We start from the raw sequence: 25,262 nt of genomic DNA, 5'->3' as shown, positions 1-25,262 counted from the left end.
TTCTCTGTGTGGCTCTGGGAAAATGTCTTTCCCCCTCTGGGCCTGAGTTGCCTGTTTACCAGAGTAATCCCAATGACAAAGTGCTTCCCGTCCACCAAACACTGCTCCTTTGGTTTCACGTTCTACACATAGTCAGCACTGTGTGTGCCAAGCAGCTGAGGCTCAAGGAGGCCAGAGGCTTGTCCCATGGTGGTCCAGTAAGAGACGTGGCCCCAAAAGGCATCTGCCTGGATCTGCTGTGAGCACAGTCATGGGGACATCTGAGTGGAAGGTCTGGTGTGAGGCATCTGGTGGACGGTCTCCCATGCTGCTGGGTGACCCAGCGGGTGTCTCGGGGTTGCTGATGAAACCACTCTCCCCATTTCCTGAGGGAGAGTTCCAGGTCTTCCAGCACTCTCTGCATCCTCTGACGCCCTAGCCTACACTGCCTGACTGGAGGAAAGACCAAGTCTGTATACCTCACCCCACATCCATCCTGGAGCTGGCAGTGAATAAAAGCCCACATTGACAATGTTACCATCCTCCAGATGTTTGTTGCCATGTTACTATTCCAGATGTGACTGGCAATCATATAACTGCCCAGTGACGTGAAATGGTAAGGTGAAACGGAATGCACCTACTAGCTAGAGTCACACAGTAGTCGTTAAGGAGAGAATCCCAGCCAAGCCTGGTGCTCACACCTGTGTCTTGACCACTTGGAGAGCCATGGCGGGATTACTTGAGCCAAGAGTTCAGGGCCAGCTTGGCCCTAGCAGAAGGAACAGAGAGAGGAAGCAAAGAAGAAAGAGGGGAAGAAGGGAAAGAAGGGAGACAGGCAGACGAGAAGGGAGAGAGAAAGTTCATACCCACACAGCATGGGGTGCTGGGATGGCTACCACTTTCTTCCTCTTTCCCAACACTTACTGCATAAACAGCAGCCTGACGATTAGCAATGTCTCAGCGTCCCTTACCAACTTCATGATGCACTGTAACATTGTGCACTTTTTATCAATGGGCTCCAAGTGTTTCCTGGAGAAATCAGGAGCAAAGGTGCTGGTTAGAGGCTCTAAGAAAACCATACTGATGCTGACAAGGGAACAAGAGCAGCGACTGCTTTGTAGACGTGCAACAAAGGAGACCTGCTAAGCACACCAGCGGGCACCAACTGTGCAGAGAGGGCATGTCTTTATTTATTTACACCAGGACCCATAGTTCCTCCCATAAACAAAATTCATTGCGGCCCTAAACAAAGCAAAGAGACTGCAGCATTCAAGCCTCGTCTGAATTACCCCGTGCACAATTCATGAAGTGGCTCTCTCAGCCAGGCCTGGTAGGATGACTTGGGGGAGCCAGTTCCTGCTCTGCCAGGGCCGGAGTCCCAGAACAAAGACTTAAGATCCTTGATGCCCTAGACTGGCCCTCAGAACTTGGGTTTGGTGGTGAGCTCATCTCCATCTTGAGATCACTGAGTCATAGCCAAGATGTGGAAGCTGCTTGGAAGTATCCAGAGCATCAGGTGCCAGGGAAACAGGTGCCAGGACTCAGGAACAGCTGCACTGAGGCCTCCACGGCTCCCATGGGTGATGGTGGAGGGTGGACAGTGCAAAACTACAGGGTGCTGAAGCCTGCTGACAAAGTTCGCTGACTGTGACCTTTTATAAATGTTTACTGGACCCTAACCTCAGAAGGACAGAGGTGATCCTGTCGTCCTATGTCCCAATTCCCTAAAGTTGTATTTGGTGCTCCCCTAGGGGTAATCAGCCTGCCCTGGTATTTCTCCGAGAGCATATGACCTGAGTCTGACTTTGAGCCTATGACAACCGCTTTCCATCTACCTAGAATGCACCCCATCTTCCCCTGTCCCCATCCCCACCCCAACCCCACCACCTCACCTTCCTCCGGGAATAACCAGACTGTTAGGAAACTATCCCTTTCTTTGTAACTCTATCCTGATGTGTCTATGTGTCATTAAATGGTCTTTTGCTGGCCATTAACCAAAGCAGCCAGAAGTATGATCTAGCATCTCAGTGACGGAAGAAAACCTATTTCCCTAACCCTGTGAAAGACTGGACCACCCCAGAGCCTTGGATAGTGATGGTGAGGATCTGGGCATTGGAGCTCTGAAAACATGGCATGCTTCTAGTACACGGACTCAGAGGGTTATGGGGATGGATTGTAAGAAGTCTCTGGCCCAGCCCTCCATTCCCCTACCAGAATGAGCAGAGAAAAGAGAATGTTTACAGTCTTGGCCCTGGTGAGATAAACCAAGGCTGTCCATACCCAGTCAGGGCACCTGGGCTCCCCACTCTAACTGGATTTATGTGAGGCTCAACCTAGCCTCTGGAGCAATGTAAGCAGGGTGGATTAGGGGATGGCCCACTGCAAGATACAGCTTAGGGAACAGCGCATGAAATATCTCATCAAAGGTCATATACACTGCAGTCCATCTCCAGGAACATGCCCCAGGGCCAGTTTCAGGGTATAAGGTGACATAAATAAAAGAGGTGCCTGAATCCTTTGAGCCAAGCAATGTCCAGACTCTACCAGCTCCTTCTCGCCCACAGGCTCTGGGAAGTCCGGGTCCCTGGGCTAGCAGGCTTTTCTTCCGGGTTTTTCTGCTCTGCTCCCACGGGTTCCCAGGCTTCTTTGATGAGGGTGATAAGTCAGCCTCAAGTCGGATATGACATCTCTAGCCTGGGGGGTGGGTCTGCCTCCGCATTCGTTGGATCACATGCCCACCTGAGGGCTAGTCACTGTCCTAGACCTGCCTGGAAACGCCTGGTGGAGGTGAGAGATGAGCTCCTTTCCTGGAGAGACTCACACCAGTGGCCAGACTGCCAGAGAAACAACTGCACAAATTTTAAAAAGTAAGGCTGGACCAGATCCAGACGGGGATGCAGGTGCCTAGACTGCAGCAGCCACCCACTACTGGGTGGTCAGGAAGCTGGAGCCCACAGCATGAGTACAGTCAGTTTGCCAGAAATGTTGGGAGTCTCTCTGAGCAGCTGTCCCAAGTGCAAGAGAAGATACACAGAGGTCAAGTCTGAGCCAGGCCTGACTCACCTCCTTCAGCACTGTAGGAACGAAGTCCCCTGCCTTTGTTCTCAAGGCAGGGCTGGAGCATGGGCTGCCTTGGCTTTCCAGGTGATGAAATGATGCCTTTGGGGCTGTGATTTCCAAACAGGCTGTCACAGAAGGCTTTGGGGGAACTCTAGGGAGCTCTGGTGTCTAGGCCGCAGTGCACCTGGTGGAGTAGAATACACACACAGAAAGGGGGCATGATATAAGCTAGAATTGCTGTGTAACTAGATACGGGCACCCCAATAGTGTTATTCTGCACAATGGGGAGGCTGAGTCAGGAGTATCTCATCAGTCCCTGAAAGTGAGTGTCTCAGTAGTCCCAATTCAGTACCGAACGCCTGGCAGCTCCCTGGAGAGCACACGATCACCGCGGTGGTTTGATCAGGAGTGGCCCTGATCATGCTTGGCCTTAGAGAAAAGCACTATTAGGAAGTGTGGCCTTGCTGGAGGAAGTGTGTCACTGTGAGGCGGGCTTTGGGGTCTCCTGTGCTCAAGCTACATCCAGTGACACAGTCTCATTTACCTGCTTGCAGATCAAACTGTAGAACTCTCAGCTCCTCTAGTACCTGCCTGCCTTCACTCTGCCGTGTTTCCCACCATGACGATAATGGACTGAACTTCTGAAACTGAAAGCCAGCCCTGAATAAATGTTTTCTTTTGTAAGAGTTGCTGTGGTCATGGTGTCTCTTCACAGCAATGAAAACCCTAACCAGGACGGTCATCATGTTGAGAGGCTGAAGAAGCTGCAGTCTGGTGTCAGTGGAGGACACTACCATGACTTGCAGCAGCAGTAGCAGCAGCAGCAGCAGCAGCAGCAGCAGCAGCAGCAGCAGCAGCAGCAGCAGCAGCAACACACTCACCAGCAAGAAGGGAAAGGCAGGTAGAAAGTGATGCCGCCCTCCCCCTTAGACTGCTCTTCCTTTGTCTGTCAGAAGGTGCTGGCCACCCAGTTAATCCTCACAGTTAATCCTTCCAGGAGTGCTCCTCAGATCTCTCAAAGGTATGTCCCAATTAATTCTGGATCTTAATCAAGCTGACAGTAAGTTTCCCATTATAGGCCCACTTAACAACTAACGCCTAACAACTCTATTCACCTAACAACTCTTCTCATGACATGTTTAACTTCCAGATGAGGGCAATAGCAAAGGTATATTCTGCCTAACGTGATCCAGCTATCCCATGTACAGTCAAACCCACGAATTCTAGACTAGAATATCCCTTGAGGAATGCTTCCTTCCTAATACGCCTTGATTTAAATATGATATAGATCTAGTAACACTTAACTGCTGTATAATTCAATAGTAAATTTAAAGGTAGAAGAATAGGAGATAAAAGAAAACACGAGGTGGCTCAGCGGTTAAGAGCACTGACTGCTCTTCCTGAGGTCCTAAGTTCAATTCCCAGCAACCACATGGTGGCTCACAACCATCTGTAATGGGATCTGATGTCCTCTAGTGTGTCTGAAGACAGCTACAGTACAGTTATATACATACATACATAAATAAATAAATAAATAAATAAATAAATAACTTTAAAAAATAAAACATAAACATTGGTTTAATAAGTGTATACATAGAAATAGACATATTATTAGTAAAGTGGGCCAGAAACACTCATGGCAGCATCAACCCTCCTTTTATAACTGGCCACATGAACAAAGTTGGTATTCCTCAACTACCCATTCTGTATTTCCTCCACCCTCAGCAGTACCTCAGCAGGTCTCAATTCTTTTACCTAGGAGGCTGACCCATACCTTCATTCCTGAAGGATCTGTGCCCTCTGTCATCTTCCTGGGTTGAGTTGTAGTTGACGCTTGTCTTTAATCATAGGACATGGCAACACCAAGAGATGCCCTGCAGCAGCAGTTCTCGACCTCTGGGTTGTAACCCCTTTGAGAATGAATGACCCTTTCACAGGGGTCACCTAAGGCCAGCAGAAAGTGAAGATGTTTACATTATGATCTCCAGCTATGGTGGTTCCTGCCTCCAAATCCGGTTCTGGCAATAGCAATGAAGGACTGTGGCTTCTGGACCCTGCCCTCTTGGAGGATCAGTTTTGATATGGCAAAGCTACTCCAGCAATTGCAACCCCACACCTTTGTATCCATTCATTGACTAAGCCAAGAGGTGCCAGAAACATTTATTTCATTCACACTAGGCCGTCTTTTGACCATACTTCAGCCAACCAATCAAATAAGTTGTTGGCATCTCTTTTTTTTTTTTTCTCTCTTTTTTTTTTTTTATTTTATTTTTTTTTATTAACTTGAGTATTTCTTATATACATTTCAAGTGTTATTCCCTATCCCGGTTTCCGGACAAACATCACCCTCCCCCCTCCTCTTCCTTGTGGGTGTTCCCCTCCCAAACCTCCCCCCATTGCCACCCTCCCCGCATAGTCTAGTTCACTGGGGGTTCAGTCTTAGCAGGACCCAGGGCTTCCCCTTCCACTGGTGCTCTTACTAGGATATTCATTGCTACCTATGGGGACAGAGTCCAGGGTCAGTCCATGTATAGTCTTTAGGTAGTGGCTTAGTCCCTGGAAGCTCTGGTTGCTTGACATTGTTGTACTTTTGGGGTCTCGAGCACCTTCAAGCTCTTCCAGTTCTTTCTCTGATTCCTTCAACGGGGGACCTATTCTCAGTTCAGTGGTTTGCTGCTGGCATTCGCCTCTGTATTTGCTGTATTCTGGCTGTGTCTCTCAGGAGCGATCTACATCCGGCTCCTGTCGGTCTGCACTTCTTTGCTTCATCCATCTTGTCTAATTGGGTGGCTGTATATGTATGGGCCACCTGTGGGGCAGGCTCTGAATGGGTGTTCCTTCAGTCTCTGTTTTAATCTTTGCCTCTCTCTTCCCTGCCAAGGGTATTCTTTTTCCTCATTTAAAGAAGGAGTGAAGCATTCACATTTTGATCATCCGTCTTGAGTTTCCTTTGTTCTAGGGATCTAGGGTAATTCAAGCATTTGGGCTAATAGCCACTTATCAATGAGTGCATACCATGTATGTCTTTCTGTGAGTGGGTTAGCTCACTCAGGATGATATTTTCCAGTTCCAACCATTTGCCTACGAATTTCATAAACTCGTTGTTTTTGATAGCTGAGTAATATTCCATGTGTAGATGTACCACATTTTCTGTATCCATTCCTCTGTTGAAGGGCATCTGGGTTCTTTCCAGTTTCTGGCTATTATAAATAAGGCTGCGATGAACATAGTGGAGCACGTGTCTCTTTTATATGTTGAGGCATCTTTTGGGTATATGCCCAAGAGAGGTATGGCTGGATCCTCAGGCAGTTCAATGTCCAATTTTCTGAGGAACCTCCAGACTGATTTCCAGAATGGTTTTACCAGTCTGCAATCCCACCAACAATGGAGGAGTGTTCCTCTTTCTCCACATCCTCGCCAGCATCTGCTGTCACCTGAGTTTTTGATCTTAGCCATTCTCACTGGTGTGAGGTGAAATCTCAGGGTTGTTTTGATTTGCATTTCCCTTATGACTAAAGATGTTGAACATTTCTTTAGGTGTTTCTCAGCCATTCGGCATTCCTCAGCTGTGAATTCTTTGTTTAGCTCTGAACCCCATTTTTTAATAGGGTTATTTGTTTCCCTGCGGTCTAACTTCTTGAGTTCTTTGTATATTTTGGATATAAGGCCTCTATCTGTTGTAGGATTGGTAAAGATCTTTTCCCAATCTGTTGGTTGCCGTTTTGTCCTAACCACCGTGTCCTTTGCCTTACAGAAGCTTTGCAGTTTTATGAGATCCCATTTGTCGATTCTTGATCTTAGAGCATAAGCCATTGGTGTTTTGTTCAGGAAATTTTTTCCAGTGCCCATGTGTTCCAGATGCTTCCCTAGTTTTTCTTCTATTAGTTTGAGTGTGTCTGGTTTGATGTGGAGGTCCTTGATCCACTTGGACTTAAGCTTTGTACAGGGTGATAAGCATGGATCGATCTGCATTCTTCTACATGTTGCCCTCCAGTTGAACCAGCACCATTTGCTGAAAATGCTATCTTTTTTCCATTGGATGGTTTTGGCTCCTTTGTCAAAAATCAAGTGACCATAGGTGTGTGGGTTCATTTCTGGGTCTTCAATTCTATTCCATTGGTCTATCTGTCTGTCTCTGTACCAATACCATGCAGTTTTTATCACTATTGCTCTGTAATACTGCTTGAGTTCAGGGATAGTGATTCCCCCTGAAGTCCTCTTATTGTTGAGGATAGCTTTAGCTATCCTGGGTTTTTTGTTATTCCAGATGAATTTGCAAATTGTTCTGTCTAACACTTTGAAGAATTGGATTGGTATTTTGATGGGGATTGCATTGAATCTGTAGATTGCTTTTGGTAAAATGGCCATTTTTACTATATTAATCCTGCCAATCCATGAGCATGGGAGATCTTTCCATCTTCTGAGGTCTTCTTCAATTTCTTTCCTCAGTGTCTTGAAGTTCTTATTGTACAGATCTTTTACTTGCTTGGTTAAAGTCACACCGAGGTACTTTATATTATTTGGGTCTATTATGAAGGGTGTCGTTTCCCTAATTTCTTTCTCGGCTTGTTTCTCTTTTGTATAGAGGAAGGCAACTGATTTATTTGAGTTAATTTTATACCCAGCCACTTTGCTGAAGTTGTTTATCAGCTTTAGTAGTTCTCTGGTGGAACTTTTGGGATCACTTAAATATACTATCATGTCGTCTGCAAATAGTGATATTTTGACCTCTTCTTTTCCGATCTGTATCCCCTTGATCTCCTTTTGTTGTCTGATTGCTCTGGCTAGAACTTCAAGAACTATATTGAATAAGTAGGGAGAGAGTGGGCAGCCTTGTCTAGTCCCTGATTTTAGTGGGATTGCTTCAAGTTTCTCTCCATTTAGTTTAATGTTAGCATCTGGTTTGCTGTATATGGCTTTTACTATGTTTAGGTATGGGCCTTGAATACCTATTCTTTCCAGGACTTTTATCATGAAGGGGTGTTGAATTTTGTCAAATGCTTTCTCAGCATCTAATGAAATGATCATGTGGTTCTGTTCTTTCAGTTTGTTTATATGATGGATCACGTTGATGGTTTTCCTTATATTAAACCATCCCTGCATGCCTGGGATGAAGCCTACTTGATCATGGTGGATGATTGTTTTGATGTGCTCTTGAATTCGGTTTGCCAGAATTTTATTGAGTATTTTTGCGTCGATATTCATAAGGGAAATTGGTCTGAAGTTCTCTTTCTTTGTTGGGTCTTTGTGTGGTTTAGGTATAAGAGTAATTGTGGCTTCATAGAAGGAATTCGGTAGGGCTCCATCTGTTTCAATTTTGTGGAATAGTTTGGATAATATTGGTATAAGGTCTTCTATGAAGGTTTGATAGAATTCTGCACTAAACCCGTCTGGACCTGGGCTCTTTTTGGTTGGGAGACCTTTAATGACTGCTTCTATTTCCTTAGGAGTTATGGGGTTGTTTAACTGGTTTATCTGTTCCTGATTTAACTTCGATACCTGGTATCTGTCTAGGAAATTGTCCATTTCCTGAAGATTTTCAAGTTTTGTTGAATATAGGTTTTTATAGTAAGATCTGATGATTTTTTGAATTTCCTCTGAATCTATAGTTATGTCTCCCTTTTCATTTCTGATTTTGTTAATTTGGACGCACTCTCTGTGTCCTCTCGTTAGTCTGGCTAAGGGTTTATCTATCTTGTTGATTTTCTCAAAGAACCAACTTTTGGTTCTGTTGATTCTTTCTATGGTCCTTTTTGTTTCTACTTGGTTGATTTCAGCTCTGAGTTTGATTATTTCCTGCCTTCTACTCCTCCTGGGTGTATTTGCTTCTTTTTGTTCTAGAGCTTTTAGGTGTGCTGTCAAGCTGCTGACATATGCTCTTTCCTGTTTCTTTCTGCAGGCACTCAGCGCTATGAGTTTTCCTCTTAGCACAGCTTTCATTGTGTCCCATAAGTTTGGGTATGTTGTACCTTCATTTTCATTAAATTCTAAAAAGTTTTTAATTTCTTTCTTTATTTCTTCCTTGACCAGGTTATCATTGAGTAGAGCATTGTTCAATTTCCACGTATATGTGGGCATTCTTCCCTTATTGTTATTGAAGACCAGTTTTAGGCCGTGGTGGTCCGATAGCACGCATGGGATTATTTCTATCTTTCTGTACCTGTTGAGGCCCGTTTTTTGACCAATTATATGGTCAATTTTGGAGAAAGTACCATGAGGAGCTGAGAAGAAGGTATATCCTTTTGCTTTAGGATAGAATGTTCTATAAATATCCGTTAAGTCCATTTGGCTCATGACTTCTCTTAGTCTGTCTACATCTCTGTTTAATTTCTGTTTCCATGATCTGTCCATTGATGAGAGTGGGGTGTTGAAATCTCCCACTATTATTGTGTGAGGTGCAATGTGTGTTTTGAGCTTTAGTAAGGTTTCTTTTACATATGTAGGTGCCCTTGTATTTGGGGCATAGATATTTAGGATTGAGAGTTCATCTTGGTGGATTTTTCCTTTGATGAATATGAAGTGTCCTTCCTTATCTTTTTTGAGTTGGCATCTCTTTTTTAACAGCGCGAATTGCAATATCAAATCCAGACCCAATGGTCCACTCATGTGCTTCTGTGCCATATGCTAGAATTCCTCTCTTTTCCAATCAATGCCTTCATTTTATTTCTTACTTGTTTGCTTGTTTGTTTGCTTTTAAATATTTAGACAGGATCTCACTATGTAGTCCTAGCTACCCTGGAACTTGCTATGTAGACCAAGCTGGCCTCAACTTCAGAGAGATCCTTTTGCCTCTGCCCCCCATGGATGGTATTAAAGGCATGGAGCACAAGGCATGGCCTTGGTGCCCTCATTTAATTGTCAACCACTGTCAAAGCTGAGGCTTCAGGTTGCATTTGAGGACAGCCAACTGTATGATGAGGGTTTGGGTTTGCAACCTGAGTCTGCTGGCTGCTGGGGAGAAGGTTTCCTCCAGGACACTCAAAAACCTGTAGGTTGATTCTGCGCACCTGGATCTGGAAGTTCTCTAAGCAGAATGGTGTCTGTGTTGCTTTAACCAAAATTCTGGAAGCAACCAGCCAGCATCATCACATGCCTTAAGTTTTCCAGAAATGTTAAAGTTTTCTACGTAGAATTGCTAAATTCATTGATGTCCACAAGAGGCAACTTAGGAGTACCAGATGCCTTTGTCTTTTTTTTTTTTTTTGGTTCTTTTTTTCAGAGCTGGGGACCGAACCCAGGGCCTTGCGCTTCCTAGGTAAGCGCTCTACCACTGAGCTAAATCCCCAGCCCCCAGATGCCTTTGTCTTACAGAGTTCCTTGAACAGTTCATAGCACAGGTCTCCAGTGTGCTTTTAGTTGAGTTGGAAAGTCAGCTCCAGGTAGCATCAAGCTCAAATGCATCCTTACAGTTCTGTGTTTTCTAGAGCCACTGTGAATACCACATCTATATTGAGCAGGGTTCTCTTGTAAGGGTCCGAAAATCACTGAAGGAAGACACCAGACTCAAATAGTATCCAAAAACAAAGAGTTTATTCTGCAGAAACGACCAGCATATAGGATCAACCATTCTTTGAAATGGTGACCCTAGACAAAGGGACACAGACCTTCTTATAGGAAACTGGGGGAACTCTTTAGTGGGATTAGGTAAGCTAAAATCTCATTGGTGGGTATTAGGAGGGTCACAGGTGATCAGTGGTCTACATTCCTATGTTATAAACATTCAACCAAGCAATAAAATAGGGCTGTCCAGCGCAAATGGCCCATTCTGAGATATTTCCCCATTTTTGTGGTTATCCCCAGGCTATTCTTTGGGAGAAAGTTTTCTGATCTTGTTCTGGATTTTATGATCTGTTCCTAAAGAAGGTGTATTATGGCTTAGTTTCTGGGACTTATGGTCTATTCTTGAAGCTGGTGCCTTATGCCTTTTTTGAAATCAGGTCTGGTTCTCAAAATGGAGACAAATGGGGTTTATATTACCCTTTCACTCTGGAGTGTGTGTGTGTGTGTGTGTGTGTGTGTGTGTGTGTGCGCGCGCGCGCGCGCGTGCGTGCACGCGCATGCTATAAAAGGACACTTGCTAGAGCAGCTTACACACTAGGAGATGAATAGTCCAGCTATGGCCGTCTGCACAAAGAAGGGGCTGAGAACTGGGTACTTGGATGATTTGGCAATAGCAGTCTGGCAATGACAGTTTCTGAGAAAGTTGCTGGTCTTCAGTCCATGTTGGAAAGCACAACATGGTGGTCTGGTGCCAAGAAGGACAGTGCTGACAGCAAAGGGGACAGTTATACTCACCAGCAGAAAGCGAATGTCAGCCCAGCTGCCCTGCACTAGCTGCTTGCTGTCCACCAGCTCCATTGTCCGGCCAACACTCCACCAGCCTCCACCAGGCCCACCACACAAGGAACATCAGGCCTGCTACACCAAGAACATCCAAGGCTGCCCACAGGAGGCCTGCTGCATGGGGAATACCCAGATTAGGCTCACCTTCCTGATACCTGCTACACCAGGAACATCCTGGGACAACCAGATGGCTAAAGGCCCACATAAGAACACAATCCACAAGATCCAGGGCAATATACACCTTCAGAGCAAAGCTATCCCTCTCTGGCAAGCCCTGGATATCCTAACCCAACCAAAGAACAAGAAAAATGACCTTAAATCCAACCTTATAAAAATGATAGGTGTCTTTAAAGAGGAAATGAATAAGTCCCTTAAAGAAACACACAAAGATACAATTAAACAGGTGAAAGAAATGAATACAACTGCTCAAGACCTGAAAATGGAAATCGAAGCAATAAAGAAAACACAGACTGAGGTAATCCTGGAGATGGAAAACCTAGGGAAGAGAACAGGAGCTACAGACACAAGCATCACTAACAGAACACAGGCGATGGAAGACATCAGGTGAAGAAGGAGGATAGAAAAAGATCCAATGTAAGTAAATAAAATAACCAATAAAAATAATAATAAATCAAATTTGTATATGAATGAGAAAAGAAGAAAAATGATACATCAGTCAAAGAAAATGTTAAATCTAAAAAAATCCTGACACAAAACATCCAGGAATCAGGGATACCATGAAAATGTCTAACGTAAGAATCATGGGAATAGACAAAGCTGAAGAGTCCTAGCTCCAAGGACCAGAAAATGTTTTCAACAAAATTTCCCCAGCCTAAAGAAAGAGATGCCTATAAACATAGAAGCTTACAGGACACCAAATAGATTGGACCAGAAAAGAAAAGCCTCTTGCCATATAATAATCACAACACTAAATCTAAAGAACAAAGAAAAAAATTAAAAGCTGCAAGGGAAAAAGGCCAAGTAATATACAAAGGCAGTCCTGTCAGAATTACACCAGACTTCTCAACAGATACTCTAAAAGCCAGGAGGGCCTGGACAGAGAGATGTCTTGCAATCTCTAAAATACCACAGATGCCAACCTCTACTGCTATAGCAGGCAAAACTATTACCTACATGGAAAAAACAATGTATTCCAAGACAAAATTTAAGCAATGTCTATCCACAAACCTAGCCCTACCAAAAATACTTGAGAAAACTCCAACCCAAAAAAGTTAACTACACCCAAGAAAACAAAGGAACTAAATAATACACAAGCCAGAACAAAATAAGGGAAGCATACACAAACACACACAGACACACACAGACACACACACACACACACACACACAGACACACACACACACACACACACACACACACACACATTCCCCTCCTCTCTCTTTCTCTTCACGTGTTCATGGTCAGTTTCCCACCCCCTCCTCCTCCTCCTCCTCTTCTTCTTCTTCCTCTCTCTCTCTCTCTCTCTCTCTCTCTCTCTCTCTCTCTCTCTCTCTCTTTCTCTCTCTGACTTTCTCAGTCTTTACCTGATAAACTCCCTTCCCCATGCCCTAAGTAAACTCTATTTCATACTTTAAAAAAAAGGGGGGGGGGGCATAGCCTAAGAGAATGAATGCAAAACCAGGATCTATCATTGTGCTGCATTCAAGAAACACACCTCAGCAATAAAGATAGATATTACCTCATAGTAAAGGGCTGTAAAAAATTTTCCAAGCAAGTGAATGCAAGAAACAAGCTGGAGTAACCACTCTAATAGCTAATAAAATAGACTTTCAACTAAAATTAATCAAGGAACACAGGGAAGGAGACTTCAAACTCATCAAAGGAAAAATATCCACCAAGATGATGTTTCAATTCTGAACATCTATGCTCCAATCACAAGGGCATTGTGGAATGGTGAAAGAAGCATTACTAAAGCTTAAACCATACATCAAACATCCCACAGTAATTATGGGGAGATTCAACACCTCATTCTCACCAATGGACAGGTCTTTGAGACAGAAACTAAACAGAGAAACAACGAAACTAACAGAGTTTAACAGATATCTACAGAACATTTCACCCAATACAAAACAATATACCTTCTTCTTAGCGTCTCACAGAACCTTCTCCAAAATTGACATATAGCTCCCCACAAAGCAAGCCTCAACAGATACAAGAAAATTGAAATAACTCCTTGTATTTTATCAGAACACGATTAATTAAATCTGGACTTCAACAACAACAGAAAGCCTACAAACTAATAGAAACTGAACAAATAATTCAATGATCTTCAAGTCAGAGAAGAAATAAAGAAAGAAATTAAAAACTTTATCATTTCAGTGAAAATGAAGGCACAACATATCCAAACTTATGGGACATAATTAAAGCAGTGATAAGAGGAAAGTTCACAGCACTAAGGGCCTTCATAAAGAAATTAGAGAGCTCTGATACTAGCAATTTAAAAGTATACCTCAAAGTTCTCAAACAAAAAGAAACAAACACACCCAAGAGAAGTAGATGGCAGGAAATAATCAAAACCAGGGCTAAAATCAATAAATTAGAAACAAAGAAAACAATATAAGACTCAATGAAACCAAGAGCTGGTTCTTTGAGAAAATTAACAAAATAGATAAACTCTTAGCCAAACTAACTAAAAGGCAGAGAGACAAGATTCAAGCTTAAAAATTCAGAAATCAAAAAGGAGACATAACAGACACTGAGGAAATTCAAAGAATCATTAGGTGTTCCTTCAAAAGCTTATACTCCATAAAATTGGAAAATCTAAAAGAAATTTCCAGATAGATACCACTTACCAAAGTTAAATCAAGATCAGGTAAACTATGTAAATAGTCTATAACCCCTAAGGAAATAGAAGGAGTCAATTAAAGTCTCCTCTGCCAAAAAGCCTAGGGCCAGATGGTTTTTGTGCAGAATTCTACCAGAGCTTTAAAGAAGAGTGCACACCAATACTCCTCAAACTATTCCACAAAATAGAAACAGAAGAGACATTGTCAAACTCAGTGCCACAGTCACCCTGACACTGAAACCACAGGAAAACTCAGCAAAGAAAGAGAATTTCAGACCAATTTCCCTTATACACACTGACACAAAATACTCAATTAAACATTCCCAAACTAAATCTAAGAATATCTCAAAAAGCTTACCCACCATGCTCAAGTAGGCCATCCCAGTTATGAAGGGATGGTTCAATATACAAAAATCCATCAATGCAATCCACCATATTAAAAAGAAACTTTTAAAAATCACATGATCAACTCATTAGATGCTGAAAAAAACCTTTGACAAAATCCAACATCCCCTCCTGTTAAAAGTCTTGGAGAGACTGGGATACAAGGCACATACATAAACATAATAAAAGCAATATACAGCAAGGCAAACCCTATATTTGGGTTTTAATGCCAAATTAAATGAAGAGAAACTTAAAACATTTCCACTAAATCAGGGACAAAAAAGGCTGCCCATTCCCTCTCTAGTTGATGTATTACTTGAAGTTCTACCTAGAGCAAGAAGACAACTAAGGAAGATCAAAGAGATATTAATTGGAAAAAAGAAATCAAAGTATCACTGTTTACAGATGATATGATACTATACGTAAGTGACCCCAAAACTTCTACCAGGGAAATCCTACAGCTGATAAACACCTCCAGGAAAGTGGTTAGAAACAAAATTAACTAAAAAAAAAATAGCCCTTCTTTATACAAAAGATAAACAGGCTGAGAAAGAAATAAGGGAAACAACACCCTTTACAATAGCCACAAATAATAAAAAATATTTTGGTGTAACTCTAGCCAAGCAAGGTATGATAAGTCCCTAAAGAAAGAAATTGGGGAAGGTATCAGGAGATGGAAAGATCTCCAATTCTCACGGATCGGTAGGATTAACACAGTAAAAACAGCCATTTTATCAAAAGCAATCTACAGATACAATGCAATTCCCATCAAAATTCCAGCACAATTCTTTACAAACCTTGAAAGGACAATCCTCGACTTTGTATAGAAATAAAAACCTGAAGATAGTAAAAGAATCCTGTATAATAACAGAACTTCTGGGGGTATCACCATCCCTGATTTCAAGCTATACTACAGAGCGATACTAATAAAAAAAAAAACCCACATTGAATCTGCATAAAAACAGACAGATTGATCAACTGAATAGAATTGAAGACTCAGAAATAAACCCACATACCTACAGACACTTGATTTGTGACAAAGAAGCCAAAATCATACAATGGAGAAAAGAAAGTGTTTTCAATGAATAGTGCTGGTCTAACTGGGTGTCTGCTTGTAGAAGAACACAAATAGATTCTTATTTATCACCCTGCACAAAACTGAAGTGCAAGTGGATCAAAGACCTCAACATTAAAACCAGACACATTAAATGTAATAGAAGAGAAAATAGAGAACTATCTTGAACACATTGGCACAGGAGACGACTTCCTGAACAGAGCACAGCCACTATCAACAATTAACAAACAGAACCTCATGAAGCTGAAAAGCTTTTTGCAAGGCTAAGGACAGCATCAATCGAACAAAACAGCAGCCTACAGAATGGGAAAAGATCTTCACCAACCCTACATCCAACAGAGGACTAATATCCAAAATGTATAAAGAACTCAAGAGATTAGACGCCAACAAACCAAATAACTTGATTTAAAAATAGGGCACAGATCTAACCAGAATTCTCAACAGAGGAGTCTCTAGTGGCCAGGAAACACTTAAAGAAACGTTCAAAGTTCTTAGTTACCAGGGAAATGCAACTCAAAATGACTCTAAGAGTCCATCTTAAGCCCATCAGCATGGATACGATCAAAAACTTAAGTGACAGCACATGCCGTTGAGAATGTGGAGCAAGGGAAACACTCCTTCATTGCTGGTGGGAGTGAAAACGTGCACAGTCACTTTGGAAATCAATTTTGTGGTTTCTCAGAAAAATTGGGAATAGTTCTATCCCAAGACCCAGCTATACCACTCCTGGGCATATGTCCAAGATGCTCTACCATACCGCAGGTACATGTGCTCAACTATGTTCATAGCAGCTTTATTCTTAATAGCCAGAAACTGGAAACAAGCTAGATGTCCCTCAACCAAAGAATGGATAAAGAAAACGTGGTACGTCTACACAATGCAATACTATTCAGCTATCAAAACAAAGACATAGTCAAATTTGCAGTCAACTGACTGGAAGTTTGGAATAGTCTGAGTGAGGTAACCCAAACCCAGAGAGACACACTGGGTGTTCTCACAAGTGGACACTAGCCATAAAGTACAGGGTAACCATGCTACAATCCACAGACCCAAAGTAACTAAGTAATAAGGTGGGCCCAAGAAAGGATATGTGAATCTCATTCAGAAGGTGAAGCAAAATGGTCGCCAGAGGTGAATGAGGGAGAGAATTGGGTGAGGGAGGGGCTGAGGATCAGGCGTGGGGAGAGGGGATGTGGGAGAGGGCTGGGAGCAAGAGCTGCAGTCAGTGGGACACATCTCTGGGAGTAACTAGAGACCTGGGATAGGGGAGGCTCTGGGGAGTCTATAGGGTGACCCTAGCTGAGATTCATACCAGTGGGAGATATGGAGACTAAAGTAACCAATCCTTGTAGCCAAGCAGCAATTTCAGTGGAGAGAAAGGGACATCAACCCACCCATAAAACTATCAACCCAAAATTTGTCTTGCCTACAAGATTCACAGGGATAAAGACAGAGCAGAGATTGAGGGATCAGCCAACCAATGGCTGGCCCAACTTGAGACCCACCCCATGTGAAAGAGCCAATCCCTGCCACTATTAATACTCTGCTAAGCTTGCAGACAGGAGCCTAGCATAACTGTCCTCTGAGAGGCTTCAGCAGTTGATGGAAACAGATGCAGAGACCCATAGCCAAACGTCAGGCAGATTTCAGGGAGTTTTGTGGAAGAATAGGGGATAGAATTGAAAAAGCTAGAGGGGTCAAGGACACCACAAGAAGATGTATAAAGTCAACTAGCCTGGGACCATGGGGGCTCATGGAGACTGAACCACCAACCAAAGAGTCTGCAAGGACTGGACCCAGGCCCTGTACACATTTGCAGCTGATGTCCAGCTTGGTCTTCATGTGGGGTAGTGGGGGGAGGGACTTGTAAGGGTGGGACTGGGAGGAGTGGGAGAAGAGGAGAGAAGGGACACAAACAGGATGTAAAGAAATAAAATAAAATAAAGAAATAAAATTTTAAAAAGTACCATAGAGCTGGAGAGATGGCTCCACAGCTAAGAGCACTGCCTGGTCTTCCAGAGGTCCTGAGTTCAATTCCCAGCAACCACATGGTAGCTCACAACCATCTGTAATGGGATCTGATGACCTCTTCTGGTCAGAAGAATACATAAAATAAATCTTTTTTTAAAAGGGTACCATTTAATGGATATATATGAACATAAATGTAAATATTTATGGGGTGCAATCCAGTTGATACAATCCATGTACCATGTAATGTTTACATAAGAGTAAATAGCTCTATTTCCTCAAAAAGAGAAAGTGGCAGTGACAGACAGTTAGGCAGCACCGTCTTTTCCTTGGATGTCTTCAGAGCTGGTATCCCACCCTGGAAAGTGCCACCCACTCCCCCACTCTGGGAAAGGATCTACTTCCCTAATTAATTCTTGCAGAAAATGGCCCTACAGACCCTCCTAAAGGTGGGTCCCTGCACAGATGGCTATGGAAATGAACCATCACACCTAGCATGTGGACATGGCATACAGACTGAGTAAAGCAATGTAGGTGATGGATGCTTGATTACAGCAGGCCCCTGCTCCCTGTGACGTAAAGCTGTAAGAGATTGTGGTCCTTCCACCACAAACAAGGTCACCTAGTCTTGGAGGCAGCATGCATGGCCTGGCTCATAGTCCCAGTCTTATCCCTGGCAAAATCTGGGTGTCTCCATTTCACTTTGCATGAAATGGGCAGAGTCAGGCTCTGTCCTTTCGTTGCAGAGGGCCATATTGGATGGGCGGGCCTAGATAGCGTGCAGCATCTCAGCACTACAGCTGAGATAACCAGCCTGAGGTAACCAGCCTGAGGTCACAGAAACCACATTTCCACAGTGGCCTTTCTGGTGATGCAGAAACCAACCTACAGAAACAGCTATTTCCACGTAAATTAGCACCAACAGGGGCCCCACCCCTGAGACGCACTTTTTATAGAATGACCTTTGACTGTGACAAATGTCTTCAGTGTCCCTGAATGATCCAGACCTAAACAGATCTTATTGCCACCACAATGGTGACAAGAGGCAATATCCCCTGTCCCCAGAATTTGCCCACAGTCTAGTGACCACAGTACAAGCCGATTCTGAGAAGTCTGTGGAGAGGAGAGGCCTTACCAGAAACCTGTGTCTGGGCCTGGCGTCGGCTCTACGGGACTCTGGGATCAATCTGGAAAGATTGAGGGTACTGGGTCCAGATCTGGGGAAAGCAGTCAGACTCTGCGCTCTCTGAGTCAGCCCTTCCTTCTCCTTTCCCCTCCCACCATGCTCCACATCGACCAGGGATAGCTCTGTCTCTTCAGAGAGGTGGAGGAAATCTCTGAATTTCTAACTCCACTCTTGGTCCTCTGCCTTGTCCCAGCCTCACTCTCGAGACGCACAAATTCATCTTCGGCTTTTCCAAAAGAGGAGCACAGGCTCCCAGTCTTAGTCCAACAGCTGACTTTCCTTTTGTTGATGAAAAGCTACTTTTTGGTAGTCCTATTCCTTCTAAAAGAGAGGCTGTGGAGGGATGCTGCTTACTAGCTTGCTCCCCCTGGCTTACTCAGCCTGCTTTCTTATAGACCTCAGGACCTCAGGCCCTCCCCTGTCAATCACTAATTAAGAAAATGCCCTCCCTACAAGCTTACCTGCACCCAGATCTTACAGAAGCCATTTCTCAATTGATGTTCCCTTCTCTTCGATGGCTATACCTTGTGTCTATTTTGTATAAAACAAGTCAGTACAGCGCTCTTCTGTGTCTGACTTTTCTTCCCTTGAACCTAATTGAGGCTGGGGTATTCAGGGACAGTAGCAGTCAGTGCCCCTCTTCCGCCCCGGCCAGTTTGTTGGCTCTGAAAATCCAGTCCCGAGAGCATTCTGCATAGGGATCCAGAGGGCAAAACACGAGCATTGCCCTTGCAAGGGCAAGCATTTCATCCCTGGGGCAAAGGACGAGACCGCCATTTTCATTTGGGGCATTTCTATCCTAAGGCATATTGAAAGCCGCAAACCTTCCTGTTTTCTTTGCTCTGGTCAAAGGATTTCCTGAGCTAAGCATCTTACCATCTCCTCCGCTTGGGATAGAGCAGGGGACCGATAATATTCCAAGAATAACCACATGGAGGTGGTTGGGATGTACCATTTTCCTGCCCCATCCTAAGTGTCCAGGTTGTCTAGCATGAGGCTACAGTGAAAATTCAGTAGCATGGGCCCAGGGTCTACACAGCTATTCAGATCTCCAGGAATAGAGCAAGAAGGGGCCAGGTTCAAGGTCATCAGCAGTGAGGTTCCAAAATGGAGCCCCCAGCCCCAAGCATGGGATCAAGGAGTGTGTAGTCAAGCACACTGTGTATTCATGTACTCTCTGACTCCAGGTCAAAGAGAAGAGGCCACTTTGCTGAACTTGGAGGCTTTTCTTCAGGATGTTGGGAGAATGCGTCCATTGCAGTGTCCGAAGTAGAGTGTCCCAGCTCAGGGCTGACAAGGCTGAGTCCCAGCTATGCTTTCTCTCAGTGGCAATGCTTAGCAAGGCTGGCTCCAACAAGCAGTAGATGCCCAGGGTGGGGTGGCTTCTGAGTCCCTATGCGCTGTGGACCCTCGGCTGGGGCTTCACTCACATAAGGACTCTACTTTCCAGAGGGACAGTCTAGACTGAGAATGGCTGGCTGCCCTGCTCAAGGCTGCACAGGGCCCTGTAGCTTTGACTGAGTCCCAGACTCTTGCAATCCTCTAGGGCCTGGGATCGCACAGAGGCCAGGGACTTAGGCATCAGCAAGCTTCTGCTTAAACTGGTTTTGTTTGTTTGCCAGGCCTGGGGATTGAACCCGGGGCCTTGTACAGGCTAGACAAACTTTTCTACCACTTAGCAATGTATCAAACCCTTGCCAAAAATTGTTTATTTGGAGACACGGTTTTGCTAAGTTTCCAAGGCTGACCTGGAAGTCACTCTGTCTTGTATCCTCACCACAGCTGGCCTTATACTTAACTCTCCTCCCACCTCTGCCCCCACCAATATAGCGGTGATTACAAGCCTCTATCACCAGGGTTGGCTTATTTAAAATATCTTTTTCCTTAAACCAATACCAAGCCATTTAAACTATCAGACATTTAAAAGAACAAGCTAGGGCATGGAGTACTGACCCTTCCCCTTCCTATAAGAGTCATCCTGAAGCCATGTACAGACTCCTTTGACTGAGACCAGTAAATGAAAGCTTTGCTCTGCAGATGGGGGAAAAAGGCTCTTGGACAGGGTGCACTGGGGCCCTTGCAGGCTGCAGTGAGTGACTCCCTTCTGCCCCAACCCGGTGCCCCATCCACCCAGTTCATACTGGAAATCCAGAAACCTGGCTCCTGCAGCCAGAGGCCTGCAGGAACCCTGCTGCAGACCATATTTCTGCTCTGACAAGACAGCCAGGCGTTGTAAAACCCAGCCTCCTGCTTGCAACCCCGCACAAGTTTCCACTTGGAGGAGCTGACTTTGAACTTATCAAGAACAAAGACCCCTTTGTGATTCGCCTTGGGGACGGGAAGGGGGGAGTATTGCATAAATAATATGAGAAGCACCAGCCCCAGTTCTATTTTGTAACCTCTTGTGACTATGAAATGAAAACCACTTTATTTTGAAAACTGCAGCACAGCCAAGTTTCTCTGGCTGGATGTGGAGGCCGGGGCCCAGGCAGGGCCAACCAGACAGCGGTTGTAGTATGGGTACAGCCAGGCCAGCTGCGGGCACATCAGCCTGCTCAGGCTCTGCTTGGCCCAAGCAAGGCATCAGTAAAACACAGCACGAATCTGCCCCTTCCCCAGTCGTAGGGAGCAGCATTCCTGCAAGAAGAAAGCCATTTCTTTCCAACTGGGGCTTTAAAGAAATGGCTCTGTCCCTTCCTTTCTCCTGGTGCTCTCAGCCACAAGTGTCTTCCTGTGTCTCCCCCAAGCCTCTTCCTGCCAGCACTCCAGGCAGAAGGGCTGGCCTGGGGCCCCTGCAGCAGCCAAGAGATTTTTAGCACAGAGTTCTGCTTTTGGTATTATTTCTACACACTGGTACTCAGCAGTCACATAGGCTCTGCCAGCAGGTTTTGGTCTCTGAAAAAAAACCTCATTCACCTTCTCTGGAAAGCCCTGCACAGTCCCTCCCAGCTCTGCCTTCCCCAAAATCAACACAGGGTACCATGGCTATGTCTCAGATCTGCCCCACAGGTGACATGTGTAACTGAGGGTGTCACCCATCCTTGGTCCCCAGCACATGACCCAGGGCTTGGCACAACAGCAGATGCAGGTGGGTAAAGGTTCGTCTTCCTTAGCTTGCCTGGGGCCCTGAATTGGTTACCAGGCACTGAAGGAGAAAAAAAAAAAAACTTTGTTCTTGTATCAGAAGGATCTTTGGATCACGATGCTTCCCTATGCAAACCAGCCAGCAGGGGCTTAGAGGTTGATATAACTTGAGATATCTGAGTTGAAAGCTTCAGGTGTGGCTCAATCCAGGGACTCTGGCTACCTTGGCTCTATCACGGACCTCCCTCACAGCAGAGAAGTTCAAAAGATAGTTGGACCAGCTCAGCAGTCCTGCTGAAGAACAGCCCCTTTGTTTCCACAGCTTGGCCAGGTAAGTGCTCTGCATCCACCCAGTCCACGGCCCTGGAGGCAGTAAATGCTTCAGCCATTCTGGTGGGCCAGGGATGAAGACTGTCAGTCAGTCACTCACACTGCTTGCAGCATGGATCCGGGCGTCTCTTTTACCAACAATCCACACATCATCTACTGTGAAGCTGCCAAGATAAACCTGAGACCCAACCTGGGTTTGGCCCTGCCTGAGGCTTATGCAAAGGGCTTTCCTTTTAGCGGTAGTGGGGATGAGACCCAGAGGAACTGACTGGCTGAGACCAGCTCCCAACCCTGCCCCTGCCCCCACCATATGCACCGTGGCTGAACAGAGATTCCCCCTGCAGGGATGAAGGAGCTGTTGTTTCCCACTGTCTTCAGGAGACAAAGGATAAACAGGCAACTGAAGTCATTCAGCCTCAGCTTGGTCCCCACGGCGATCATTTAGTTTGCCCCATTAGAGAGGCAAATCCTCATTCCCTACATACCTGGGAAAGAGCTTACAGATACTGCCATCCTGAATGTTGCTGCTGTTCAGGCTTGCTAATAAAACAGTCTGTATCTGTATATATACATAATCATACACACACACATACACACACATACACACATATACACACACTTACACACACTTATACACAGTTACACACACACATACACACACTTACACAATACACACACACATACACGCATAAACATATACACACATACACACACACATATACATACAGACACACGCACATCCACACACAGACACAGACACATGCACACACACACACACACACACATACACACAGAGTCTAATACAAAGGATACATGTTACCTCATGGACTCACTTTACAGGTAGGAAATGGCTTCCCAGAGAGGATGTCTGGTTGTTCGAGTGAGTCTAAAATACTTTAACATAGAAACCTATTTCCTCACAGTTCTGGGGACTAGACATCTAAGATCAAGGTTGCTCAGTGTCTGGCAAGAGCCTAGTGTCCACTTCTGAGATGGCGTCTGGTTGCTGTTCCTCTAGAGAAGACAGACCCATGTGGCATCTTCATATGGCAGGAGAGATGATAAGAGACTAGCTCCGTCCCCTACACTCTGTACAAGGACAGGGTCTGTAGAGGGTAGAAAAGCAAGCTCTGGGTTTGAGCCACATTCCATTCCCAGCTCTGGGTTGGGGACATGGCTCCACTGAGTCGGTTTTCACACCTGAAAAGGGTGTTGATATGTGGCAGCGATGACTCAGAGATGTTGGTGTGGCCTAAGAGAACTCAGCAGCATTGTGATCTCTCTCCTCCAGGCTCCCCCAGCCTGCAGCAGCCCAGCCTTTACCCTCATCCTCTGAGAAGGACAAACTTGACCTGTGAAAGCTCTCCCCGGTGGTAATGCCAGGCTCAGCAGAAACACACAGACGGTCCCACTGAGGACCCCAAGACATACCAGCCATGCAAGCCACACCCTCCAACACAAGAGCCAAGGGGAGCAATCATTTCTCTGTCCAGAGCCAGCCTAGGCTGGAACTGGCTAATGGAACCCATCTTGAAGCATGAGCTGGCCCCCAAAACCTGGGAAATGGCTGTGGTCCCCCTGTACCTGCGTCCTCCAGAGCTCCTCCACCCACTGGCACCGCACTTAGCCTAGAAATATGGGGTGCTGGGTCCAGCGTCCGCCCAACAGGCTCTGGTCTAATGAGTGACAGGGCAAAGACCTGATTTATTTTTACTTTTCAAGATTGCTCCCACCAAAATGAAGACTGCTCTTTAACCAGCGGCCACTAAAAATAAATATTTAAACACCACGTTGCTGCAGCCGAGCCAGGCCGCACCCGCCACCCTGCCTCAGATGCATGCCTTCACCCTCAGCTGGCCCCTACTGTGACACTCTCGCACCTTTGGCAACCCCAACATTAGAATGGCTGAGCCTTGGCCCACTCAGAGGACAAACAAACCCTGATGTACATGAATACCCTTATTCCCAGGGTTGTGAGAAAAATAACAAAAAGAAAGGAGACCAAGGAAGACACCACTTCTGCAAACACACACACACACACACACACACACACACACACACACACACCCGGGGTAGTGTGATGGACCTGCATGAGGAGCCCTGCCTCTGTGGCTACGGCTTGCTCAAGCTGTGCAGGCCCCCCTGAGGTACCAGCAGTGCTCCCCACTGCTGACAGGCATCTGTGTTTCAGCTGGGATAGAGGCCTGGGAGGAGAGAGTTCCTACCTGGCATACTGTATAACTTCCAAATGCAGCTTCTATCATCGGAGGCCAGCAGGGGAGGGATGAAAGTCCTGCTTCTCAGAGCCTGAGAGATGAGTGGCGGGCAGAAGGGAAAGTAACAGGAAACGACAGGGGAGAAAGACAGTGAGCAGAGCAGTGGGGGGAAGGAGGCAGAAAGAATAATAACAAACAGGGAAAAGAGAGATTCAGGGTCACAGCTGAACTAACTGGTCCCTGCAGACTGGATTCCCTCGCCATGTGTCACGGGAGCTTCCAGCTACCAAATCCACTCCCTTCCCCAACCCGGTGATCACAGAGGAATCACCAAAGACTTTCTGGTGACTGGCTATCAGATGGAGCAGGACTCAGAGTCCCGCAGACCCTCCAGGAGGAATTGAAGTCAAGTCTATCCTCCAGACTTCTGTCACCCTGAGGTATCTGTGGAGTCAGCCGTGACTACACTATGAAGGTATTAATCTTTCAGCTGTGCCGTGTGTGGCTTAAAACGTTATCTACTTGTTAACCTTCGTGATGGTTGATTGTGATTGACAACTCACTCAACAGGATCTGGAATCAAGTAGGACACGCTGGGTGGGTCTGTGAAGGCATCGGTAGGAGAATTAACCGGGTGAGGAGACTCTCCCCCGCAGTGGGCAGCCAAGCCCAGTGCTGTTTCAGTGGTTATGAAGTGAGAAGAGCAAGCAGGGCTGCTTTTACCTGCCCACTTTCTTTCTTGCTGGTGTGTGCATTTGCTTCATTTCTGCCTCTGCTGCTGCCACATATCGCTGACATCAGAACCCCCGGCCCCGTCCTTACCTCCCACCT

At 45.3% G+C, this 25,262-nt stretch overlaps 1 long non-coding RNA gene across 1 annotated transcript; it reads right to left on the bottom strand.

Annotated features, from left to right (window-relative positions):
• Window positions 1-1,147: 1,147 nt before the first annotated feature.
• On the bottom strand, window positions 1,148-24,592 carry LOC134485130 (uncharacterized). The gene is made up of 3 exons (XR_015646941.1): window positions 24,441-24,592; window positions 4,814-4,983; window positions 1,148-3,223 (listed from the first exon to the last, which is right to left on the bottom strand). It is a non-coding gene; the product is annotated as an uncharacterized LOC134485130 (long non-coding RNA).
• Between the last annotated feature and the right edge of the window lie 670 nt (window positions 24,593-25,262).

This window comes from Rattus norvegicus, chromosome 1 (genome assembly GCF_021556685.1).
Source record: "Rattus norvegicus strain SHRSP/BbbUtx chromosome 1, alternate assembly SHRSP_T2T, whole genome shotgun sequence".
Lineage (NCBI taxonomy): Eukaryota > Metazoa > Chordata > Mammalia > Rodentia > Muridae > Rattus > Rattus norvegicus.
This window is presented reverse-complemented; position numbering and strand designations above follow the sequence as displayed.